Raw genomic sequence first — 23,115 nt, 5'->3', positions numbered from 1 at the left:
TTATCTGGTATAATTGGTATTGGACATACTATCTAAGCTAGCTTTTATCATACTGTCAGAACCAATGAATATCAAAGACAGTTTCAAACTGAAATAAATGCACTTCAGCAATAACTGCTTCAGGAGACAGTGACTTTACGTAATTCAATATTCCTATCTTGGAACAATTATGTTAGCAGCAAGTTGTTCTTACCTTGGCTAGACAGCATGACATTGGTGTCATCCATTCTGTCAGAGCGACCTTCTAGAGATGTTAGTAGGTTTGTCATGGCCATTTGTGTGATCAACTTTTGACCTCTCTGAAAGAACTCTTCACGGAACCAAATCATTTCTGTAATCATTGGTGTTAGCTAAGAGAAAGGTTTAAGACTAAGGGCCAAAAATTTGTGAGATAGCCTCCATTTTAGGAAATAAATCTGTAACTCCCACATGGTGTTGCCTGCCAACATACTTCAATAGCAATTGGCCAATTACCAATTATTAGGACTTTTTTAAAAAGACAGAACAAACGACTGATACCACAACCTGAATAGGTCTGATCTTGACACAGTTTCTATGTGATATCTCCATTTAAAAAATGACTTCATACTCTATTTTCTCCTTGTTCAATATTTGCTATTTTATCAAAAAGCTAAACTATACTGGGAAAAAAATCATGATATCTCTATAATCAAATGGTTTCCATTTAGTCATTTGTCACTTCTCCAATAAATATTTGGATTTAGTTGCTTTTCCCATTTAACTACAGATACGTGATAAGATTGTATTAGAAAATTAGATAAGTATTTAAATATCCATGTATTTCTAAAGACAGACTTTGAAAGATTCAGATCAGGACAAAATATTGACTTTTTAAAATTTTACTATTATATAGTTAGTAATATATTAGTTATATTACTAACTATTCTATCTTGACCCATAGGCCAGTATCCATGTACATCTCATATTGGTATTAATCAATATTTATTTCAACTCTTTCCATTACATTGTCTATTTTGTTCATTAAAATGTAAAACATAAACATAGGTAGTACCCACTATAGTGCCTGACACATAGTAGGTGATGAACAAACTTTACCTATTTTCATTTTTACACATCTATATACAACTGTTGACTAAAAAAAATGCACAACTTAAAAGTTGAGGATTATGTTTTAATTGGAAGCCGTGCTGAGGACTTAAGCCTAGAAAACAACCTCACATATAGCTCTGAGGGACTGCTCCAAAGAGGTAAGGGAGGAGCCAGGATACATAGGAGATTTTGCAACAAAAATCAGGCAGTCAGAACATGCAAAGATACTGTAAGTTGGAGAAAACCAGACATCTCAATGTAGTGCTTTTCTATGTATGGGAAGATGCAAGAGTCTGGGCTCATTAAAATCATTGTTTCCGTATGCACCTTACCTATCCACAACAGGCTTCCCTGGTAGCTCAGCTGGTAAAGAATCTGCCTGCAATGCAGGAGAACACAGTCCAATTCCTGGGCCAAGAAGATTCCCTGGAGAAGACACAGGCTACCCACGCCAGTATTATTCTTGGGCTTCCCTGGTGGCTCAGACAGTAATGAATCTGTGTGCAATGCAGGAGACATGGGTTAGATTCTACTCTTCTCCATCCTGAATCCCCTCTGGGGGCACAGTTGGGGCTGCTACAGTGGCTGATGGCTTGATAGCTACAACATGCTTTGTTTGCTGCCATGGCAGGCAAAAGTTTTCTCCACACAGCCTTAAGTTAGACATATGTCTTATCAGATGACTCACTTAGACAGCAAATGTCATGCAACATTACTACAGTATTCATCCTTGACCACGCCATCCACATCATTTCCCAAGATATATATATATATGTGTGTGTGTGTGTGTGTGTGTGTGTGTGTGTGTGTGTGTACAGTGGTTTGAATTGGAGTAGGAAAACAATGAAGCACTACTAGTTTAGTTAACTTTGTCAAGCATCATGGTAAGCCCTTCACATACTGCTATAGGTTAAATGTTTGTATCCCAACCAGAATTTATATCTTCAAAACCTAATTACTGATACAGGACACCCAGGTGTGACCCCTGAGTTGGGAAGATCCCCTAGAGAAGGGAATGGCTACTCACTCCAGTATTCTTGCCTGGAGAATTCCGTGGTCAGAGGAGCCTGGAAGGCTATAATCCATAGGGTCGCAAAGAGTCAGACAGGACTGAGTGACTAACACACACATACACACACACACACACACACACACACACACACACACACACTTGTACTAGGAAGAGGCATAGGCAGATGTAAAATCTCCTAAAATGGGGGTGGGGATGGGACCTTTGGGAAGTAATTGGAACACATGCATATAACCCTTAAGATTGGATTAGTGTCCTTATAAGAAGAGACAGAAGAGAATTTGCTTTCTCTCTCTCTCTACTCTCCATCCTGTAAGTGTGATACAGGATGTCCTGGCACTTCAATCTGGTGTTTCAGAATGGCAAAAAATAAATGTTTGTTTAAGCCACTCAGACTACAGTGATTCTGTTATAGCAGCTCAAACTAAGACACATACATTATGACATTTAATACTCACAAAAAACCTCAATGAGTTTGGTCATATAATTAATGTCATTCTACAGATAAAGAAACTGAAGCACAGAAAACATCAACAGCATGCCCATGATCACATAATTTGATCAGCAGGTTGAGTATGTGACATGAGCTTCTGCCCATAGGACCTGTAAATCAAGCCAAGTCAAAGAGAAAGTCTAACAACTATAGCCACCTTTTTCAAATCATGTCTGATAAATTGTTATAATGTGAAGTGACAACTACTCCCAACTTCTCCACGACATTAGGATAACATTAAAGTTGTAATAAAAAGACAAGTCAAAGCATGTCTTCTATTTTTTATATGCCCTGGTTGTCTGCGGTGGGATGTTTTTACACAGAAGAGTTTCAACAAGTTCATGTGCCTTAATATCTTTGAGGGCAGAAGTAGGTTCTATCGGATAGACAAAACAATGTATTGAGTACCTACTCTATTCATAGTCCTATACTTAACCTTGTGGGAAGGAATAAAAAAGTATAGACACAGTTTGTATCAGTTTGTATAAATTCAACAATTTGATTGAATGAAAACTGATAGAAACATTTGCAAATATGTTTCCTTTTGAGGCACTAAAATTGTATTATCTTTCATGTCAGCCACATGAAACATTTGACTATTAAAGACATAAACATGTGGCTAATGCCACAGCTGACATATACTATTTTGCTTCTATTGGGTTCAGTTCAGTTCAGTCACTCAGATGTGTCCGACTACTTGTGACCCCATGAATCGCAGCACACCAGACCTCCCTGTCCATCACCATCTCCCAGAGTTCACTCAAATTCATGTCCATCAAGTCAGTGATGCCATCCAGCCATCTCATCCTCGGTCATCCACTTCTCCTTCTGTGCCCAGTCCCTCCCAGTATCAGAGTATTTTCCAATGAGTCAACTCTTTGCATGAGGTGCCCAAAGTACTGAAGTTTCAGCTTTAGCATCATTCCTTCCAAAGAACACCCAGGGATGATCTCCTTTTGAATGGACTGGGTTGGATCTCCTTGCAGTCCAAGGGACTCTCAAGAGTCTTCTCTAACACCACAGTTCAAAAGCATCAATTCTTCAGTGCTCAGCTTTCTTCATCAGTTCAGTCACTCAGTCGTGTCCGACTCTTTGTGACCGAATGAATCGCAGCACGCCAGGCCTCCCTGTCCATCACCAACTCCCAGAGTTCACCCAGACTCACTTCCATCAAGTCAGTGATGCCATCCAGCCATCTCATCCCCTGTCGTCCCCTTCTCCTCTTGCCCCCAATCCCTCCCAGCATCAGAGTCTTTTCCAGTGAGTCAACTCTTCACATGAGGTGCCCAAAATACTGGAGTTTCAGCTTTAACATCATTCCTTCCAAAGAAATCCCAGGGCTGATCTCCTTCAGAATGGACTGGTTGGATCTCCTTGCAGTCCAAGGGACTCTCAACAGTCTTCTCCAACACCATTGTTCAAAAGCATCAGTTCTTCAGTGCTCAGCCTTCTTTACAGTCAAACTCTCACATCCATACATGACCACAGGAAAAACCATAGCCTTGACTGGATGAACTTTTGTTGGCAAAGTAATGTCTCTGCTTTTGAATATGCTGCCTAGGTTGGTCATAACTTTCCTTCCAAGGAGTAAGCGTCTTTTAATTTCATGGCTGCAGTCATCATCTGCAGTGATTTTGGAGCCCCCAAAAATAAAGTCTGACACTGTTTCCACTGTTTCCCCATCTATTTCCCATGAAGTGATGGGACCAGATGCCATGATCTTCGCTTTCTGAATGTTGAGCTTTAAGCCAACTTTTTCACTCTCCACTTTCACTTTCATCAAGAGGCTTTTGAGTTCCTCTTCACTTTCTGCCATAAGGGTGGTATCATCTGCATATCTGAGGTTATTGATATTTCTCCCAGCAATCTTGATTCTAGCTTGTGTTTCTTCCAGTCCAGCGTTTCTCATGGTGTACTCTGCATATAAGTTAAATAAGCAGGGTGACAGTATACAGCCTTGATGTACTCCTTTTCCTATTTGGAAGCAGTCTGTTGTTCCATGTCCAGTTCTAACTGTTGCTTCCTGACCTGCATACAAATTTCCCAAGAGGCAGATCAGGTGGTCTGGTATTCCCATCTCTTTCAGAATTTTCCACAGTTTATTGTGATCCACACAGTCAAAGGCTTTGGCATAGTCAATAAAGCAGAAATAGATGTTTTTCTGGCACTCTCTTGCTTTTTCCATGATCCAGCGGATGTTGGCAATTTGATCTCTGGTTCCTCTGCCTTTTCTAAAACCAGCTTGAACATCAGGAAATTCATGGTTCACATATTGCTGAAGCCTGGCTTGAAGAATTTCGAGCATTACTTTACTAGCACGTGAGACGAGTGCAATTCTGCGGTAGTTTGAGCATTCTTTGGCATTGCCTTTCTTTGAGATTGGAGTGAAAACTGAGCTTTCTTCATAAACAGATGTTATTCTTAAAATTAATTTCACTAGTTTCTTTTTATGTTTTTTTAATGTGGTAAATACTAGACAATGTAAAATTACATATGTAACTCATGTTCAATTTCTATTGGAATGTATTAAGACTGAAACATGATATAAAACACACAGAACTGTATTTTGGTGTTGGTATGATAGTAATTTCATGACCAGTTCTTTCATTTGTTTTGTTTTGTTTGTTGCTCACTTGGAACCTGTGTGTGCATGATTGGATGGTATTCATTAGTACCCCTTATGTATTTTGTAATAACTTTATACTCTTCATCATGTGCTCCTTTCCAGAGGATTAGGCTTTTCTTATATTTATGGAAGACTCAGTTACCACAAATCAGGGAAAGCAAGGCAGGAAAACAAATGTCTTAACTACCTTAATCAGTTACTGTAGGTTTTTAACAGGAGGATGGAATCTTGTGTTCATTTCATTACAGAACAGTCCTGATCCATAATCCAGTCATGATTTTTCTAGTTTATTACAGAGAATTAATTGTTCTTTAAGTTATGCTGTGATCGGGCCGTGCTGTTTTGCCTAATTCCAAATAGAACACAGTCATTATGAAAGTGAGAGGGCAGTTGTTTTGAATTGAATCCATACTCTGTTGCTTACTCAGTGGGGATATAACATATAACATAACTGAATAGTTTATTCTCTTTCATATTATGTTTATTTCTATTAGTTTCAAAACAATAGTCAATTATATTCATTACATTGAAGGATATAACTTAGTTTAATGGAAGTCTGAAGATAACAGGGCTTCATATCATATCATCACACACAGTATTTATTGAGAAATCTAAATGTGCCAAGAGCAAACAACAAAAATAAACACAACAGAATGTTTGAAGTTTGCAGTGTATGGTTGTGTAAATTCAGTAAAGATAGAAATCTGTGTAGAAACTTTAATAAAATACACAACTGCATGACAGATTATGGGGTAGTGGCTAGGAGCATGGACTTCAGAATCAAAATATTTGAGTTTTAGTGCTGGCTCCATGACCTCCTAACTGTCTGAACTTTGGCAAGTTATATATCTATAAAACGTGTCTTAAAGTTCCTTATTTGTCAGATCATGTGTATAATAGGACCTAATTATAGGACTTATTGTAGAGATTGAGGCAATGCATCTAATAGGGTATACAAAGCATAGCACCTGGCCAAAATGTATTCCTTACTCAGTGTTAGCTATCATATCATTAAGTGAAAGGGAACATTGATATAATACATTTCAAGCTATATATAACATGATCAGATCAGGACTGCAACTGGTTAATAGGAAGTAGCTTCATTTTGAAATAAATATATCTAAAACAATTATATGAATTCCTATACTTTATAGACCCTGAACCATACAACTCAAGACCTGATTACTACTGACTTATATTATTTTCTCCTTGTTTAATTTATGTATGGCTCTTTTCTGGCTTATAAGAAGCATCTTAGGAAATATGTCAGGCACACCATAATAGAGGCAACACAACCAGGTATTGGTATACTTCGGTAACCTTCTGAATTTGATTAGAAAATGTAAAACTTTCAGCTCAACTTTTTCCCTCTTAAACGAATCTTTTCTAGTCCTTCAACATACTTACTTATGTTGTACAACCATCTTACTGCAAACATGGCCAGTGTGAGGGTTCTAACAACCTATTTATAAACATACATGTTCCTTCCACATTTGTGCTTCCTGCCAGTCAAGATGATCTTGCTGTTTTGTTTAAAATCTATACTTGAAAAGAGAAATGTGTCATTAATCATCTTTCTTTCCATCCAAATATTTCTGATCTTTTCCTTACACCTTTTCTTCTGTTGTTTTTAAATACATGTTAACTACTTTTTTATGATCTTCTGTTACCTAATACTGCTTATTGACTTTCAATCATTTTACATTTATTTTTAACAAAGTCAAGTTATTTTTGAAAACTATGTTATATTTGAATTTTTGGCTACTGTGCATACCTGACAGCAGCTATACACTTAATAAGTATTTCTTCTGCTTTTCTTCTTCTACTTATAAATTTTAGACTAGATCCTCATGAATGCATAAACATAAAGTACTAAAGTAGCAGTCTCATGTTTTAGTGTGCATGTAAGCTAAGTGGACGTCTTGTTAAAATACAGACTCATGGTACCAATCCCCAAGGATTTTGACTCAACTTTAGGCTCAGCCCCAGAAATTTCCACCTTAATAGGCAGACCCCAACTGATTTTAATACAAGGAAGCAATTTATACAAGGAAGACACTTTAAAAACCATACTTTAAAAAGCATGTATGGTTTAAAAAGCAAGGTATGTTTTATCTCCTAAAACATACCAAGTTGAAGAAAGCAAAAATATAGACACATATCAGTCTCATAAGCCTTTCTTTCTCATTTTCATATATACTATTTTCACATATACTATTCTCCCCTGGACTTTACTAGCAACTACTGTAATGTAATAAGCTATACATATTCCTCCATCACTCTGATTTTTCAAAAAAAGCTGAGAAGAAATGAGGAAGGATATTGACTGATTTTTGTGTTGTTTATCAGTTTGAGGTTTTTGTTTTTGTCTATTTGGTTAACATTTAATGATTGCTTACTATTTGCAAGCCATCATGATAGATCATTGCCTAGACCTACTATCACATTTAATATTCACAGTGATCTAGTGAAATATGTGGTATTATAAGCTCTGTTTTATGGATGACAACTAAGTTTAAGTTTGCCTTACCCTATCTGAACATTCCAAAATCCCAGATTGCAAAATTATCTAAAAATGTGTTCTTTAGCACAAACATCATGATATTCACTATCTCTCAGTTTTAAATTGATGGGAGTAAATTTCTGGTACATTCCAGAATTTTAGTGCAGGAAGGAAAGAGTAAAATAAAGAATTGAGACAAAATAGCTGTAACATAGAATATTTGTTAAATTTGGTGTGCAAAAACTCCATTTGAGAACAATTGTAGATATATCAAAAGGAAGTTTATTTATTTTGGATTCTAAAACAACAAACTGGGAGAAAATTGATCACAAATCAAATTATTGAAATGATTTAAAATTTTTCTTCTCTATGCACAGGTCAAATCCATGTATAACAACTTTGATAATTCAAATCTTACCACTTATTATAATTTTATGGCATTGAACATAGTTTGCAACAAGCAGGCTAATTAATGTTTTCACATAATGTGCAAAATTTGTACTTTGTAGTTATTTCTGTGAAGACTGAATTCCAGCTTTGCTCTGGGCATGGTGACATGTAGGGATGTCCTCACATAAGGCTAAGGGATTTTCCTGAAAGGGGAGACCCGTTTTACAAAAGACCTGTGTGATGGAGAGGGAGGTGGGAGGAAGGTTCAGGATAGAGGGACACATGTGCACCCATGGCTAATTAACGTAGATATATGGCAAAAACCATCACAATATGCAAAGTAATTATCCTCAATTAAAATAAATTAATAAATAAAAATAAAAAACTAATAATTTTTGTAGACTTAAAAAAAAAAAAAAAAAGAAAGACCTGTTTCCAGGAAGAGTTGGGTGGAATTCAGCGTGCAAATCCACATGCCCTTTAAAGAAGACAAAGTCAACCCTTCCTAGTGCATCTTTACCCTGTGGACTGATCCATTTGGGAAGTCTGTGTATGTAAGAGTTTGCTGAAAGCAAGGCAGAGACTGAAACAAATCACTGTAGGCACCTGCATGTAGCTGTGATCAGATGCGCACACAATCTGTGTTGTGTGAATTCTATAGGATGAGTCATAAGTGAGGCTGGTAATTACAATATAAATATACATACCAGTGTTTTTTTCTTCCCTTGTAAAAGATGAATGAGCATGACCTCCTCTCAAAACTTCATTAAATAAGGATTAGGTCATCAGGGAAAGCAGTAGTTTGTTTCTTTTTCCAAAGTCTGCAAGTTAGAACTGGTTTCTAAACAATTCAGGCCAGTGTAGCTGGAGGAGGTTGGCAGGGAGGGGCTGAAATGGCTACAGTGAAGACTAAGGAAGGTGGGAGCAAAGTAAAAACATGGGAAAAGAGAGAGAAGGCAAGAGCAGGTGATATGGGACCCAGGGAGGCCCCAAAGAGCCTTGTTCCTCAAGCAGAGGAACTCCAAAGGTGCAGGGAAAGCTGGGGTTTCTTCCTAGGCCCCCCCAGGCCCAGTCCTTAATCTCAAGCTGATGCTTGTAAATAAATGGAAATATTAGCCTCTGGAGATGCTGCTGGGCCCTGCCTTAGGCTCTGGGTGGCCATGTTAGTTAATTCTGGAAATAACAGAGGCAAGAGAGAGCAGGCTGCAATTCTGGTGAGGATTTCAGCCTCGGGGAGCTGACTTTGGTTCTCTTCTCCTTCCCCATTTCCTTCCCCTGCACAATGGTCCATGACAAAGACTGGAATTCCTGGACCTGTGCAGTCTGAATGGGCTTAAGAGAAGCAAGACCCTCAGGATGCCCAAGCCCTGACCTGGGACAGGTCCACTGGGTGACTTGCCTGGACAGGGAGGCAGCCACTGACAAGAGCTGCCCACAGCAACTGCAGAGCAGTTGGGGCTTGTGCAAGCATGTATAAATGCCTCCATGACACACAAATGATGTGCTGAGAGCCACAGTCACAGATACAGCAGAAGATAAACATTTAGGAACAGTCCACAGCAGGGGCTGGAGTCTCTGGTCCCAAGCAGGTGGGAGCACTGGGAAAGTATTCAGGAAGGTCTTCGGGGAGGCTCAGTGGTTTCCCTTGGCCAGAATCTCATCAGGAAGCATGACATTTCATTTTCCCGATTTGGAAGTAGGCTTGGCTCCCAGATCATGGACCAGTGTAGGGGCCACCCAAAGTAAAGAAAATGCCCACATAACTTGTTGGAGATTGAGTCTGAGCCCAGGTAGGGTATTTGAAATCTGAGGTCCCCTCTCTGGGAAGGAGAAATCTAGATAAGGCTGTGACCAGAAGAAACCAAGTCTGGACAGTGCCCAGGAAGTACAGCGGAACTGTGGGCCAACCCTGAGCATCCTGCTTAACGCCCAGAGTCCTGCTAGCATCCTACTTGGAGAGAGAGTTTCCTCTGATGCCAGGTCAGGTGAACAGGAACCAGGGTTTGGGGAATATAAGACATTCCCTTATAAGGTAAGGAACATAAGACAGAGGCTGTCCCTATCACTCTGCACCTGATGTGTTCCCAGTGACCTTTGACCCCAGTGTGGTCAGAAAAAGCAGCTGGTCCAGGTAGGGAATGAGGGTGAGGGATGGAAGGCAGGGGCACTGGGTGTGTAGACATCGAACGGGGAAGCCTCTCTGGGACTCGGCACCAGCTGGGGCTGAGAATGCAAAACTCCTACAAATAACTGCTCTCTTCACCTCTCCAGTTGGACTTCTTAAGGGTGAAGCAGCAGAGGACTGGGGAGGGATCATTTTCTACAGGATGCTATGCACGTGCTATATAATCCAACACACACACACATATACTCATAATCCAGCAGCCCGCATCTCTCATCGTGGTGGACAAACTTAGCTAGTGCCAGAGGAGAGGGAATGGAAAAGGATGTCCTAGAACTTTCTCCTCCCAGAGCCCCCAGTTCTCAGGGCTCAGACCAGAGTGTATCACGAGTGGAGGCCAGCTGTAAGGAGCCCCCAGAAGTCATCTTGGTCAGGGAGCTTTCTGAATGGCTGAGTGGAGGTGTGGGAGGTAGGCAGTGAGGAAAAAGAAATGAGGTGGTCACATAACAGAAGGCGGCAGAAATGGACAAGCAAGCATGCCCCAGAGAGGCCCAGAGTGCAAATGCCATGCATTTCCAAGCAATGTGCATGTGCTGTGCTAAGTTGCTTCAGTCGTGTCCAACTCTTTTTGACCCTATGGACTGTAGCACATCTGGCTCCTCTGTCCATGCAGATTATCCAGGCAAGAATATGGGAGTGGGTTGCCATGCCCTCCTCCATGGGATCTTCCCGACCCAGGGATTGAATCACATTTTTTATATCTCCTGATTGGCAGGCAGGTTCTTTACCACTAGGGCCACCTGGGAGCAATATGCAAAAGTGCCCAAACTTCGACAGTCTTGGGGTGGGGCCTCTGAGAATAGATGTTTGCAAAGGAACAGCTGAACCCCTCGGCCAGATCTCAGGACCACCACCCTTCAACTGTTCCCTCCACTAAGCTGGCACTCAGCTCTGCATCACTGCCCCATCTTTTGCTGTAACCTACCATGCAGACATCTAAAGAGCCCAGGACTGCTGCTTGTCAAGGAGAATTGAGAGCAGATGGTGTCAGGCACATAGACAAGCACACACAGACTGGTCCCATGAGCCTGCCAGCATGAACCTTTTGCCCTAGTCTCCACAGCCCAGGGGCTCCACATTCAGTGTAATTTTCCTGTCTCTACCATCCCCTAGGCCCCACTGATCAACTCTACGTCTTCCTGGAGGGTCCCCTGGGTTTGCAGCCTTGAGGGAGTGAACAGGCATAAGTCTAGGCTGCGGGGAAGTCACTGGGCTTAGGGATCGAATGCTCCTCTCGTGCATTAGCAGGTGGGTTCTTTACCACTGAGCCACCAGGGAAGCTCTCTTAAGGTTAGTTGCTGCTGCTGCTGCTGCTGCTAAGTCGCTTCAGTCATGTCCAACTCTGTGTGACCCCAGAGATAGCAGCCCACCAGGCTCCCCCATTCCTGGGATTGTCCAGGCAAGAACACTGGAGTGGGTTGCCATTTCCTTCTCCAATGCATGAAAGTGAAAAGTGAAAGTGAAGTCACTCAGTCGTGTCCGATTCTTAGTTACCCCATCGACTGTGGCCCACCAGGCTCCTCCATCCATGGGATTTTCCAGGCAAGAGTACTGGAGTGGGGTGCCATTGCCTTCTCCGCTTAAGGTTAGTGGTACCTGCTAATTGTCAGAAGAAGGAGGGCATAAAATGCCATTGCCTTCTCTGCTTAAGGTTAGTGGTACCTGCTAATTGTCAGAAGAAGGAGGGCATAGCAACCCACTCCAGTATTCTTGCCTGGAGAATCCCCATGGACAGAGGAGCCTGGCAGGCTACAGTTCATGGGGTCACAAAGAATCGGACAGGACTGGGTGACTAAGAACAGAACAGCACAGCACACATTTGTCAAAAAACAGTGGCTTATTTTCCTTCCTCATTCAACTTGGCCTCTCTGCTGACTTTAACACTGCTAATTCTCTTTCCATTCAAGAAATAAACTAGTGCAGTGCTACCAGGCCAGCTAGGCAACCTTACCCTCTAATGGTACGTCTCTGGCCTCCTAAGCTGGTAGAGGTCAGAGTAGGGGAGGAGAAGTGGCTTGGGAGCTGAGGCAGCTGAAAGCTGTTCCCTTGTCCAATGGTCACAGCTCTGTAGACCTCCAGAAATGTCCAAGGTGAGACAGACAGTGGTTTTGACTTGGCAGTTTCTCCAGTATGTCTACTGTGAGCTTGGTGAAGCTTCCCCCACTGATTTAAATTGCTATCCAAACTTTAATATATTCTCTAAGTCTGAATGAATATGGCACTGTAAATAAGGAGAGAAAGCAAAGGTCAGATTTGGGTGATATTTGACGTAGAAAACTCAGGAATTGATAATGAGAGTAGGATGAAAGAAAGCAAAGTTATGTGAGGTTTGTACCTTGTGAGACTGAATGAATGGGTGACATTCTTAATCAAGTCTGATAGTATAGGAAGAAGGTTATGTTTAGGATAGAAGATAATTTTCTTCTGTTTCAGTATGTCACTATGTCTTTTGGAATATTAAGTTGGAGATGTGAAATAGGCAGTTAGTTATATGAATCTAGAACTTAGTATAGGATGTGAGCTGGTATTTGGATAACCATCAGCTTGTTGATAGTAAATGAAGCCATTGGAACAATTTGGATAACCTAGGTTGAGTGTATGTATAAATATAGATATAGATATAGATATAGACATAGATAGATCCGTAGATAGATAGTCAGAGATAACCCAGTAATGATTCCTGGGAAATTCCAAAATTTGAGGAATTTGCAATGAGAAGTAACAAACTTAATTGAAAAGTATGGTCAGAGTGGTAAAAAGAAAATCCAAAATAGTACCATATATGAAAACAAAGGGAATAATTTCTTGAATGGAAAAGGAATTAGCAGTGTTACATTCAGCAGAGAGGCCAAGTTGAAAGAGGAATGAAAATAAGCCACTATTTTTGACAATTAGCTGGTACCAATAACCTTAAGGGGATTTCTCTGGTGACTCAGTGGTAAAGAACCTGCCTGCTAATTCAGAAGATGCAAGTTCGACCCCTGCATCAGGAAGATCCCCTGGAGAAGGAAATGGTAACCTACTCCAATATTCTTGCCTGGGAAATCCCATGGACAGAGAAACCTGATGGGCTACAGTCCATTGGGCCACAAAAGAGTCAGATATGACTAAGGAACTAAACAACAGCAACAATAACCCTAAGAAGAATTTACATATAGTAGCTGAGGAAGAAGCAATATTCTAATCTTTTGATACTAATATTAATATCATTGTCTTATATATCATATGCCTCATGTCTTCACCCTTAAATATTTATTCCTAACAGATTCATGAGTTATATTACTAATAGCACTTTATGATATTCAGCCTCAGAGAGGTGAAAACAATTGCACAAGAGGTCATTCAGTTAGTGAATGCTGGGGTCAAACCAATTTCTTTATTGAAAAAGCCTTACTCGAATTCACAAACATCAGTTTCTTTTCTATCCTCCTGAAAGAAATATGAAAATAAACTCATTTTTTTCTTTTTTAATCTTTTTTTCTGACTTCAAATATTATGTTCTTTCCATTTTACCACATTGTGTTTCTGATATACTGCTTTTGGAAGATGTTTTGTCCTGGTGCTGGGATGGGAATGGTAGTACTTAAAAAAAAAATGTAGTCTCATGGGAGAGTTTAAGATGAAGGAGATTTAAGCACACTGATAAATTGGAGTGACAGAAGCAATGGATACAACTGAATACAGAGGAATAAGGAGATTATTGGGCTTCCCAGGTGGTGCTAGTGGTCAAGAACTTGCCTGCCAATGCAGGAGATTTAAAAAGATGTGGGTTCAATCCCTTGGTTGGGAAGATCCCCTGGAGGAGGACATGGCAACCCACTCCAGTATTCTTGCCTGCATAATTTCCATGGACAGAGCAGCCAGATGTGCTATAGTCTATAGAGTCGCAAAGAGTCAGACATGACTGAGCACAGCACAAGGAGATTATTAATGGAGGATGCAGGAAGCTTTGGGATAGACAGCACAAGCAACTTAATTTCAGACAAAATGTTACATTCTTTTTATTCTGAGACAAGAGGGTATGACTACATTTTCATCATACCCTCTACCGTAGAGGGAAGTTGGTGTTCCCAGCTTTATTTTCTCTGTGACTAAGGGACATTTTTGCCTTATATTGTGGGTGACAGACGTAGAGGCTAAAGGAGAATGATAAAACTCTGAACCAGCTGCCATGGGAAGTGTGATCAGGAGCTGCCTAAGAATTACCAAAAACATTATTAAGCAGTAGGGGAAAACTAATTGAGAAACCACCTATTCATAGTGCTTCCAAGTTTCAGTTATGTGGCTAATTGCAAAAGTGGCCCCAAACTTCCACTCCTATCTATACCCACTTCCCTTGCAATGTGACATTGCAGCCCTTACTATCAAAAAATGGAATATATTTCTCCACTTTTTGAATCTTGTCTGGCCTTGTGATTTATTTTAGCAAATAGGATGTGGTATAAATGACATCATATCAGTTCTGAGTTTAGATTTCAAGAGACCCGGCAGACTCCAACTCTCCCTCCTGGAACTCTTCTGTCACCATGTGAACAAGACCACTGTATCTGATAGATGATGAGAGACATGATGTCTGGTTGCCCTCCATTACCCGAGGTGAGAACCAGCCAACACCTAGAAGCAGGGGCATCTTGCTGACACTTGAGGAAACACAGTCAAGGTCAGAAGAAGCTCACATATGGACCTGAGCTAAATTGCCAACGCAGAATCATGAACTAAATGAAAGACTGTTGTCATAAATCATTGAGTTTGCAGGTGCTTTTTAATACAATAATCACCCAATGATACGAGTATGTGATTTCTCACCCTCCAAACACCTAGAAGTCTTGCTGTAGGATTGGTGAATAAGTAGTTGAATTTATTCAGTCAGCATCTTGGACTCTTGCAGAGGTGGGCAATAGGACAAAGGGACAAGAGAATTATGTTTCAGAACTTGTTTGTAAAGTGATCAAACACAAGGTCCAGACAGGCAAGGGATGTAAATGAAGCCATGGATTCACTAACAGGATAGACTAAACTTGGGGGAGAGGGAAGGCGTTAAGGGATCAGCATCACAAACATATGCCTTGACTTTTAAGACATGTCCTTAGTACAAAGGCAAAGACATTTATATTGTATGTCTTTATGGGGAAAGACAGCAGATAAGCAAACTTTCCTTCTAAATCTAAACTGCTCATTACCTATTAACTATCACTTTAATTGCAAACAAATGGCTAATGTATGTGTCTGAACACTGTAACAAGAATTCCAAAAACAAATATATTTTTTTAAGATGCATTATACTTTAAGAATTAGTGACATAACAAATGCATTCAAGTTAACATAATATGATGAAAATGTCATTCATTTTAAAGCAATTCACAGGGAGCATATTAATCAGTCCTAGGTTGCCTTGAAAAGAATACATTACATTTTTTTTTTAAGGAACACATTATTTCCACTGTGTGAAAATAGGGAAAAAATAAAAAAAAAAGCATGTCATTTGATGAAATCCTTTGGTCTGAACATGAGAAAGAAGTCAAAAGGATTTGTAATTTGCTCTCTATAATCTTCAGAAATGGCTGCCTGGGTAGCTCAGCTGGTAAAGAAACCGCCTGCAACACAGGAGACACTGGTTCCATTCCTGGGTCAGAAAGTTCCCCTGGGGAAAGGAAAGGCTACCCACTCCAGTATTCGTGGGCTTCCTTGGTAGCTCAGACAGTAAAGCATCCCCCTGCAATTCAGGTGACCTGGGTTCAGTCCCTGCATTGGGAAGATCCCCTGGAGGAGGGCATAGCAATCCACTGCAGTATTCTTGTCTAGAGAATCCCATGGGCAGAGGAGCCTGGAGGGCTAATAGTCCATGGGGTTGCAAACAGTCGAACATGACTGAGTGGCTAAGCATAGCACAGCACAGCACAGCACAGCAAATTTCTGAAAACCCTACAACTTCTGAAACAAATTGAATTCAACAGACCATACCTAACCACAGTTAGCTGTCAATAAGCACATGTGTATGCTTATTTACTGCGTAAGAAGACCACTTTGTCCAGAATTACTGAAAATCATGTACTGTACTTCCAAAATCGACTTCCAAAAATGGAAAGAAATGTAACTTCCAGTGAATTCCCCAAAGGACTCTTTCTGTTAACTACCAGTTGTGTCATCTCTCTGAGCCACTTGGCATGGCCTGAATATTGCAATGAGGATAAGGAAAGGTCCCTGGTGACTTAACCACCAATACACAAACCTCCATTTTGTATGCACAATAGAAAATTAGTTTGGCAGCCACAAAATTTGTCTCCTAAGAACTGGCTGGTTTTCATGTTATGAATGAGCAAGATTCATTTTTTTATTGAGGAAGTCCTCATTATATCTGTAAGTACCCATCTAATTCTATTTCTTCTAGAAATAGACTAGGGGCACTTTCTGTGTCTCTAGTTACCTCAAACTCTACCTTTATCTCTTTTTCTTTATCTCCAGATCAGTCTCTTGCTACCTCAATCTCCCTCTTGTCCAATTGCTACACACACACACACACACACACACACACACACTGGTTTGTAGTACTAAAGGTAATTATCAAATGTGGCTCACAAATATTTGTCAGTTTGAACAAGAAAGTCCCCTTAGATCATGTGTTAATCTAAGGAGTTTGATAACACATACAGATTCCTTGGCCCCACCCTCAGAGATATAATTTCTATACATCTAGAATTAGATGCCAGTAGTCATATCTTTTAAGTTTTTTACATGATTTTCATGGTCAATCAGGCTTGAGATTCACTTCCTTGTAGGTATAAAGAGGCCACTCCTATTCTTTGCTGCACTTTCAAAATATCATCTCCCTCAGATAATTTCTCTTTATGTCTGGATACCTACCCAAAGAAATGTTCAAAAAAGTAGAGGCTCAATATTCCCTACTCTTTAGGAAAACCTATCTTTGGGGGAAAATATCCTCCCACAGACATATGCTTGCAAAAGGAAAAGAGGGCCTGCTTCACTACACAGGTTCAAACACTTGTCTATCTACCCTATCCCTTCAATAGCAAATAGGATAAGGAAAGGGGAAGAGGAGATAATATTTGCTAAAGCACCAAAATATTTGCCAAAATATGAGCTAGAAGGTTTTGCATAATCTCATTTGATTTTTCTAACAAGTGTACAAATTAGTATGAGCAAACCCAACTTATGGATCAGGAAACTGATGCTCAAAGAGAACGAATCTACTCATAATGGCATAACTAACATGGAGTAGAACAGAGATTCAAAGCATGTTGTCATTGACCTATATTTAGGAAACCACCCTGATAGTCACAGCCTCCATACACGCTAAACATATATTTCATTTTTCAGCCTAAAAGGCATACAGTGTACTGGAATGAACAGTGTGTTAGAATGAAATAAGAGTACCGAACTCTGGTTTCCAGCCACAGTTCTTCCCCTAATTAGCTTTTGTGACCTTTGTGAACATTCTTACATTTTTGGGGCCTCATATTTCTCATCTATTAAATAAAGATGGGGTAGGATGTAATTTCAAATTTGTCACCCTTAAATATCTTTGCCTCCTCTACTCTTCTCTATCCTTGAATGTCCAGTACAGACTATATTGCATGCATTACCTGGCATTTTTAGAACATGTCCTTCCTAAACACAGAATAAGTCTGAGGCAGTGAATGTTCATCTCCCCTTATATATTTGAAATGTTTTGTATTACGTCCTATTGTCCCTCATACATGATTCAGTACTGGTCAATAACTGTCAAACTCACCACCCCTAAAATATCTCAGTTCATTCATCTGTTTCAGGATGCATTCCAATTCTGATGTCTGTTGCTTACTTTGTGTTTGTAATGCATATAAGTAGAGGTTATTGTAGGGTTTCTAATTATAGAACTACTCTTTGGAGAAATATTTTTGTTCTTTTGCAAAACTGACTATGCTTCAGAGCAGTGCATTAGGAGAGAGCCTCCTCCACATCAAAAGGTATATCCTAAGCAGAAGTATTAGCACCTGGAAAGAAAATACTATCATGAACACACAAGTGAAATACACAGACATGTTTAACTAGAAAGAATACTGCAAAAATTGTGAAGGGACCTGAACCTGAGTTCAAGTTCAGCTACTACTAGATGTTTAACCTTGGATAAGGCATTTGGCTTTCCAAGATTCACCTCTGTAAATGATTCTCCAAAGGCAATGAAATATTTGAGCACAAAATAGGTGAGCTTGAAGATCTCTGCAATCCTCTAGGTTTCCCCCAGACAATTCATTATCCCTTTCTCCTCTCTACTCAAATCTCTAACACCTTCTTTTTATTTCCTATTTCACTAAGGAAACAACAATGAGAAGAAAACATCCACAAGCTTCCAACACAATGTCTTCATCTGCCTGCATCTGTGCTCATATACTCTGACTTCTTTGCTGTTACAGTGAAAGACAAATATCCAAAATAAGACCAACACTCCATTTGTGCACTGAATCCTGAGCCCCTGGTCCTTACTCAAGGCCTCTGATCCTGCAACTTCTCTCCTGTGTCACATATTTCTCCCTTCTCCTAGATCATTCTCATCAACTAACTTGTTCTCATATTCTAGGATCTCTTTTTAAATTAAAAAAAAAAAAAAACTTTTGAAAACACTTTGAGCCTCATGTCCTTCTCTAGGTACCTCCAAATTATCTTTACAGCAAGACTTCTCTAAAGAGCGGTCTATATTTTCTTCCAAGTCCTCTCAACTGACTCAAAGATCACTTTTTTGTTCTTTATTTCACGTCTTAACAGGATTTGACAGAGTGAGCCACTCCATTCTTCCCTTGGCTTTCAGACATCACACTGTCCTGACTTCTCTCCTGTTTCAATAGTTACTCCATTTCAGAGCTCAATACTCTATATATCGAACTCTAGTTTCATGATGCAAAACATCATCAGTGTGCTGTGCATGCTCAGTCACTTTGGTTTTGTCTCTTTTTGAAAATATGGATTGTAGCCCTCCAGGCTCCTTTGTCCATGGGATTCTCCAGGCAAGAACACTGGAGTGGGTTGCCATGCCCTCCTCCAGGGGATCTTCCCAACCCAGGGATTGGACTGGTGTCTCCTGAGCCACTGAGCCACCTGGGAAGCCCCATAAGTGTGCTAACAGCCCTCCAATTTATATCTCCATATAACACTTCTTTAATGAATGCCATATTCATATATCCACTTGCTTACTCAATAACTGGAAAGGCATTAGCATTTACTGCTGTAGAATATGGGCTTCCTAGGCAACCCCATGACCTGTGTAGGACCCCTCCATGAGTAGTCTTTGTATTAGAGCTCCCCGGTGGGGCTAGTTGAGACTTTCTCAGGGTTGTACTCAGTGTGAGGCAACTTCCTACCGAAGGTATCCTAAGCTCAAACCTGGCAGCCAAATGTACTCTAATAGCAAGTTATTTCTTGAAGGGAGATTTGATTGAACACTTTCAGGGCTCCCACAAAAGCTACATCTTTGAGCTCAGAGTCACCAGCACTGGCAGTGAAGTACCTCTTCCTCAGAGGTCTGAGTTTCAGCTGGGGGAGGATCCCCCTCTAAGCTTTGAATGTATAATCATTCAACCTCTTTCCTTTTGTTCCAGTCTTAGGGGTGATAGCTCTTTCCCTTATTTGCTACTTGCATGATACCTCAGAATTCTCTTTTGACTCTTTCAGTTGCCTAGTTAAAATGACTAGTTAAATACTTAGTTTAAAAATTGTTTAAAATTCTCTCCATTCAAATAAGTGGTGTTTTTATTTCCTGTTTGGACTTTACTTGATGCCAGCATTATCTAATGACTTTCTCTTGCAGTTAATGAAGATTCAACTGTCTTTCCCAAACCTTGACCCATATTCGCTAAACCTAAGCATATTTCTCATTCCCCAATCTTAGTTACATTCTATCACTGTTATATCATAAATCAGTTCAATGTTTAAACTATTTGACTATGCTAAAAGCTAGTCTCAATTCAACCTCATACCTGACCAGAGAGCTTTGGGTTTTGTTTGAGCTAATGATTGTCTTGATTTCTATATATGATACCTTTCTTAATCTCAACCAGCACTCTTCCTTGATTATATAAATGTTCTCCAATATGTTCAAACATATTTTATTATTATTACTCTCTTGAAGACCTCTATCAGAGCCTTCTATATTTGGGAATTCTGATTGTTCCCTAGGCCAGCTATATAACTGTTGTCTCGGGAATTCCTGTCACCAGTTCCTATCACCCTGGAGCTTTTTTGGAGCCACCCTTTAGTGTGTTGGATCTTCTGTTTACACCTATTTTTAATCAGACCCTTCTTTAATACACAAGACAGCAGCTGATTGACAGTGCCTATCAATATCATAAATTTTAAAGCTAAAAGAAATGAAGATGAAATGTATAAAATTTCAGTTGAAGTAATGGAAAGTCAAGGCAGGAAATATTTACTAACAACGTGAGAGATTGTAATATGACTTTTGGACTCTTATGCATATTTCATCTTCTTCAATGTCTGATCTACAAAGAGCCTGAATAACAAGAGGAATTTGTCAGATGCTCACTCACTACAAAACTAATTTCAAAGAAACTAAAATGTCCACTTCGATTATGTGCTCAAATTATATTCAGAGCAGTAATGCCACCACCATTAAATAATTTCTAATTGCCTCATTAGCTAGAATTTGCAGAAAATGCAGTGGACCAGAAATCTGCACTTGTATGTATCTGTTTTTCTTTGTAAGTTAAGATATTGGCCATGAGCATGTGACAAAAGTAACTGAAACAGGAAACAGTTACTATTTTAATAACAACTAACTTGGCTCAATTGACTTTGAAATTCGTTTGCAAAGAGGCTCCCATAGAAATAAATTCCATAGCCAAAGTAAAAAGAAAACAAAACAAGCCAAAAGGGGTTGGAAGTGGGGAAAGGATAGGCACAAATGCCAAGGAGAAAGGTCTAATATCAAGTTCAGTCCACAAAAATATGATGTCATGTCATGCACAACAAAGACAAACTAATTGTTTCAGATTGATTTCAACAAAAGTGTGATTGGTTTCATTCTTGAGGAAGAAAGAGAAGGAAAGAACTATCAATTGTTTTGACCAGGAGAGAAACATTATATTTTAAACCATTGGCCTGAATTTGTGTTATAACAAAGATAAAATTACAATAAATCTTAATAGTAATGCCAAATAGAAAGTCTTATTAGGACTTAGAAGCCAGTCTTTTAAAACTAAACATTCTCCAAAAGATGTTTTCAACTAGCTGCACCCTTTTTGTTGTTACTTTAAAAGCTACCACAAGAGGGCAATAGCTCTAGGCCTCACTGCAGCTTCCTTCCCTTTCAAACTACAGAGGGTCAGGTTTTTTCAGATAACAGCCTGGAGATGGCTCACATTTTTCCACAGTGCAAGTGTGTCTGCAAGGTCTTACAGCTCACAGTTAGGCAGCATCCACTGAAGTCCAAAACTTATATAACACTGTATTGTGCTATTGCAGTAGTTCTCTTCTCTGACTCTGCATTAGTGCCATCTGGGGTGCTTTAAACACACACACACACACACACACACATACACACACACACAAATGATGCCTGAAGAATGTCTCATTCAGTATTGAAATACTTAAAAAATTTCCTCAGTAAGGCTGTCACAGATAAGAACAATGTGAAACCCAGCCTCAGGATATTAGAAAACAGTATTAAGGAATTTGAGGATTTCACATTCGTGTGAGTACCCTTTCCTTATTTTATCTGCAGTCATTTCAGGGGATCTTATAATGAAGGAAAAGCTTGAATCATCTTTCTGACTATTTATTTTATTCAGCCCAATAGTTTAGATTAGGCTGCCTGTATCAGTCTACCTTTTATAATAAAAGGTTTATGCTCACCTGGAAACTTAAATACTTTTTAAAGGGGGCAACAACATTTTATTATTATCTCTAATAAATTATTGCTAGGAAATCTTTAGCAGAATTCATGTTGCAGACTGTCAATCCAGCTCAATGCCACAGACATCACCTTAATGTAAGAAGGAGCAGAGATGCAAATCCTTATGTGAACAATGATCAAATTAATAAGGGATATTTGTTCTAATTAACACAGATCTCATTCCAATTTTAACTTCATGGACATCACAGAAATAAAATGTTTTGGAACTCAGAGTGAGTCTAAAGTCTTCGTGAATAATTAAAGATTTGTTTTCAAAGCCATTAAAAACAAAATTCAAAAACCAGATTCAACAGCTAAAAAAAGGAGAGACATACCAAAGATTCTATTGCTATAGTTTGAGCAAAGATGACAGGCTGATTTATCTAGATTATCTATTGTACTACTAGTATATAACAAATGGTAGAAAGAGGTTTTGTGTCAGACAAATGTTTTTAAAATCCTGATTTATAAATTTCTTAACTATGCATCATAGGTAAAATACTTAACCTCTCTGTTTTTTCTTGTGTAATAATGGGACTAATTACTACATCACACCATTGTGTCAATGAAATGGGGCAATCAATGCAGAGAAAATGCCAATAGGTAACTTAGTACATGGCAGATGGTATTAGATACTGTTCTAGTAACTGACTTTTCAAAGTCTGGAATGTTCTATAGTTGCTGCAACTGCTGTTCATTGCTTGATCCTTAGGTAAGGCCCAGGATGATTAATGTCTGATCACAAGCTTTATGCTCACAATATGGTGTTTCCCATTCAGCTGCTGCTATTCACAGCTCACTGCACCCCCCTCCCCCACAAAAACCACCCTTCACCAGGGCTTAATCATGATGCATCAGTGAAACTACAACCAGATGACTGACCAAACAACAACAACAACAACAAAACAGTGAAACAAA

The sequence above is a fragment of the Bos taurus genome, chromosome X (assembly GCF_002263795.3).
Source record: "Bos taurus isolate L1 Dominette 01449 registration number 42190680 breed Hereford chromosome X, ARS-UCD2.0, whole genome shotgun sequence".
Classification (NCBI taxonomy): Eukaryota; Metazoa; Chordata; class Mammalia; order Artiodactyla; family Bovidae; genus Bos; species Bos taurus.
Note: the sequence above shows the minus strand (reverse complement) of the source record.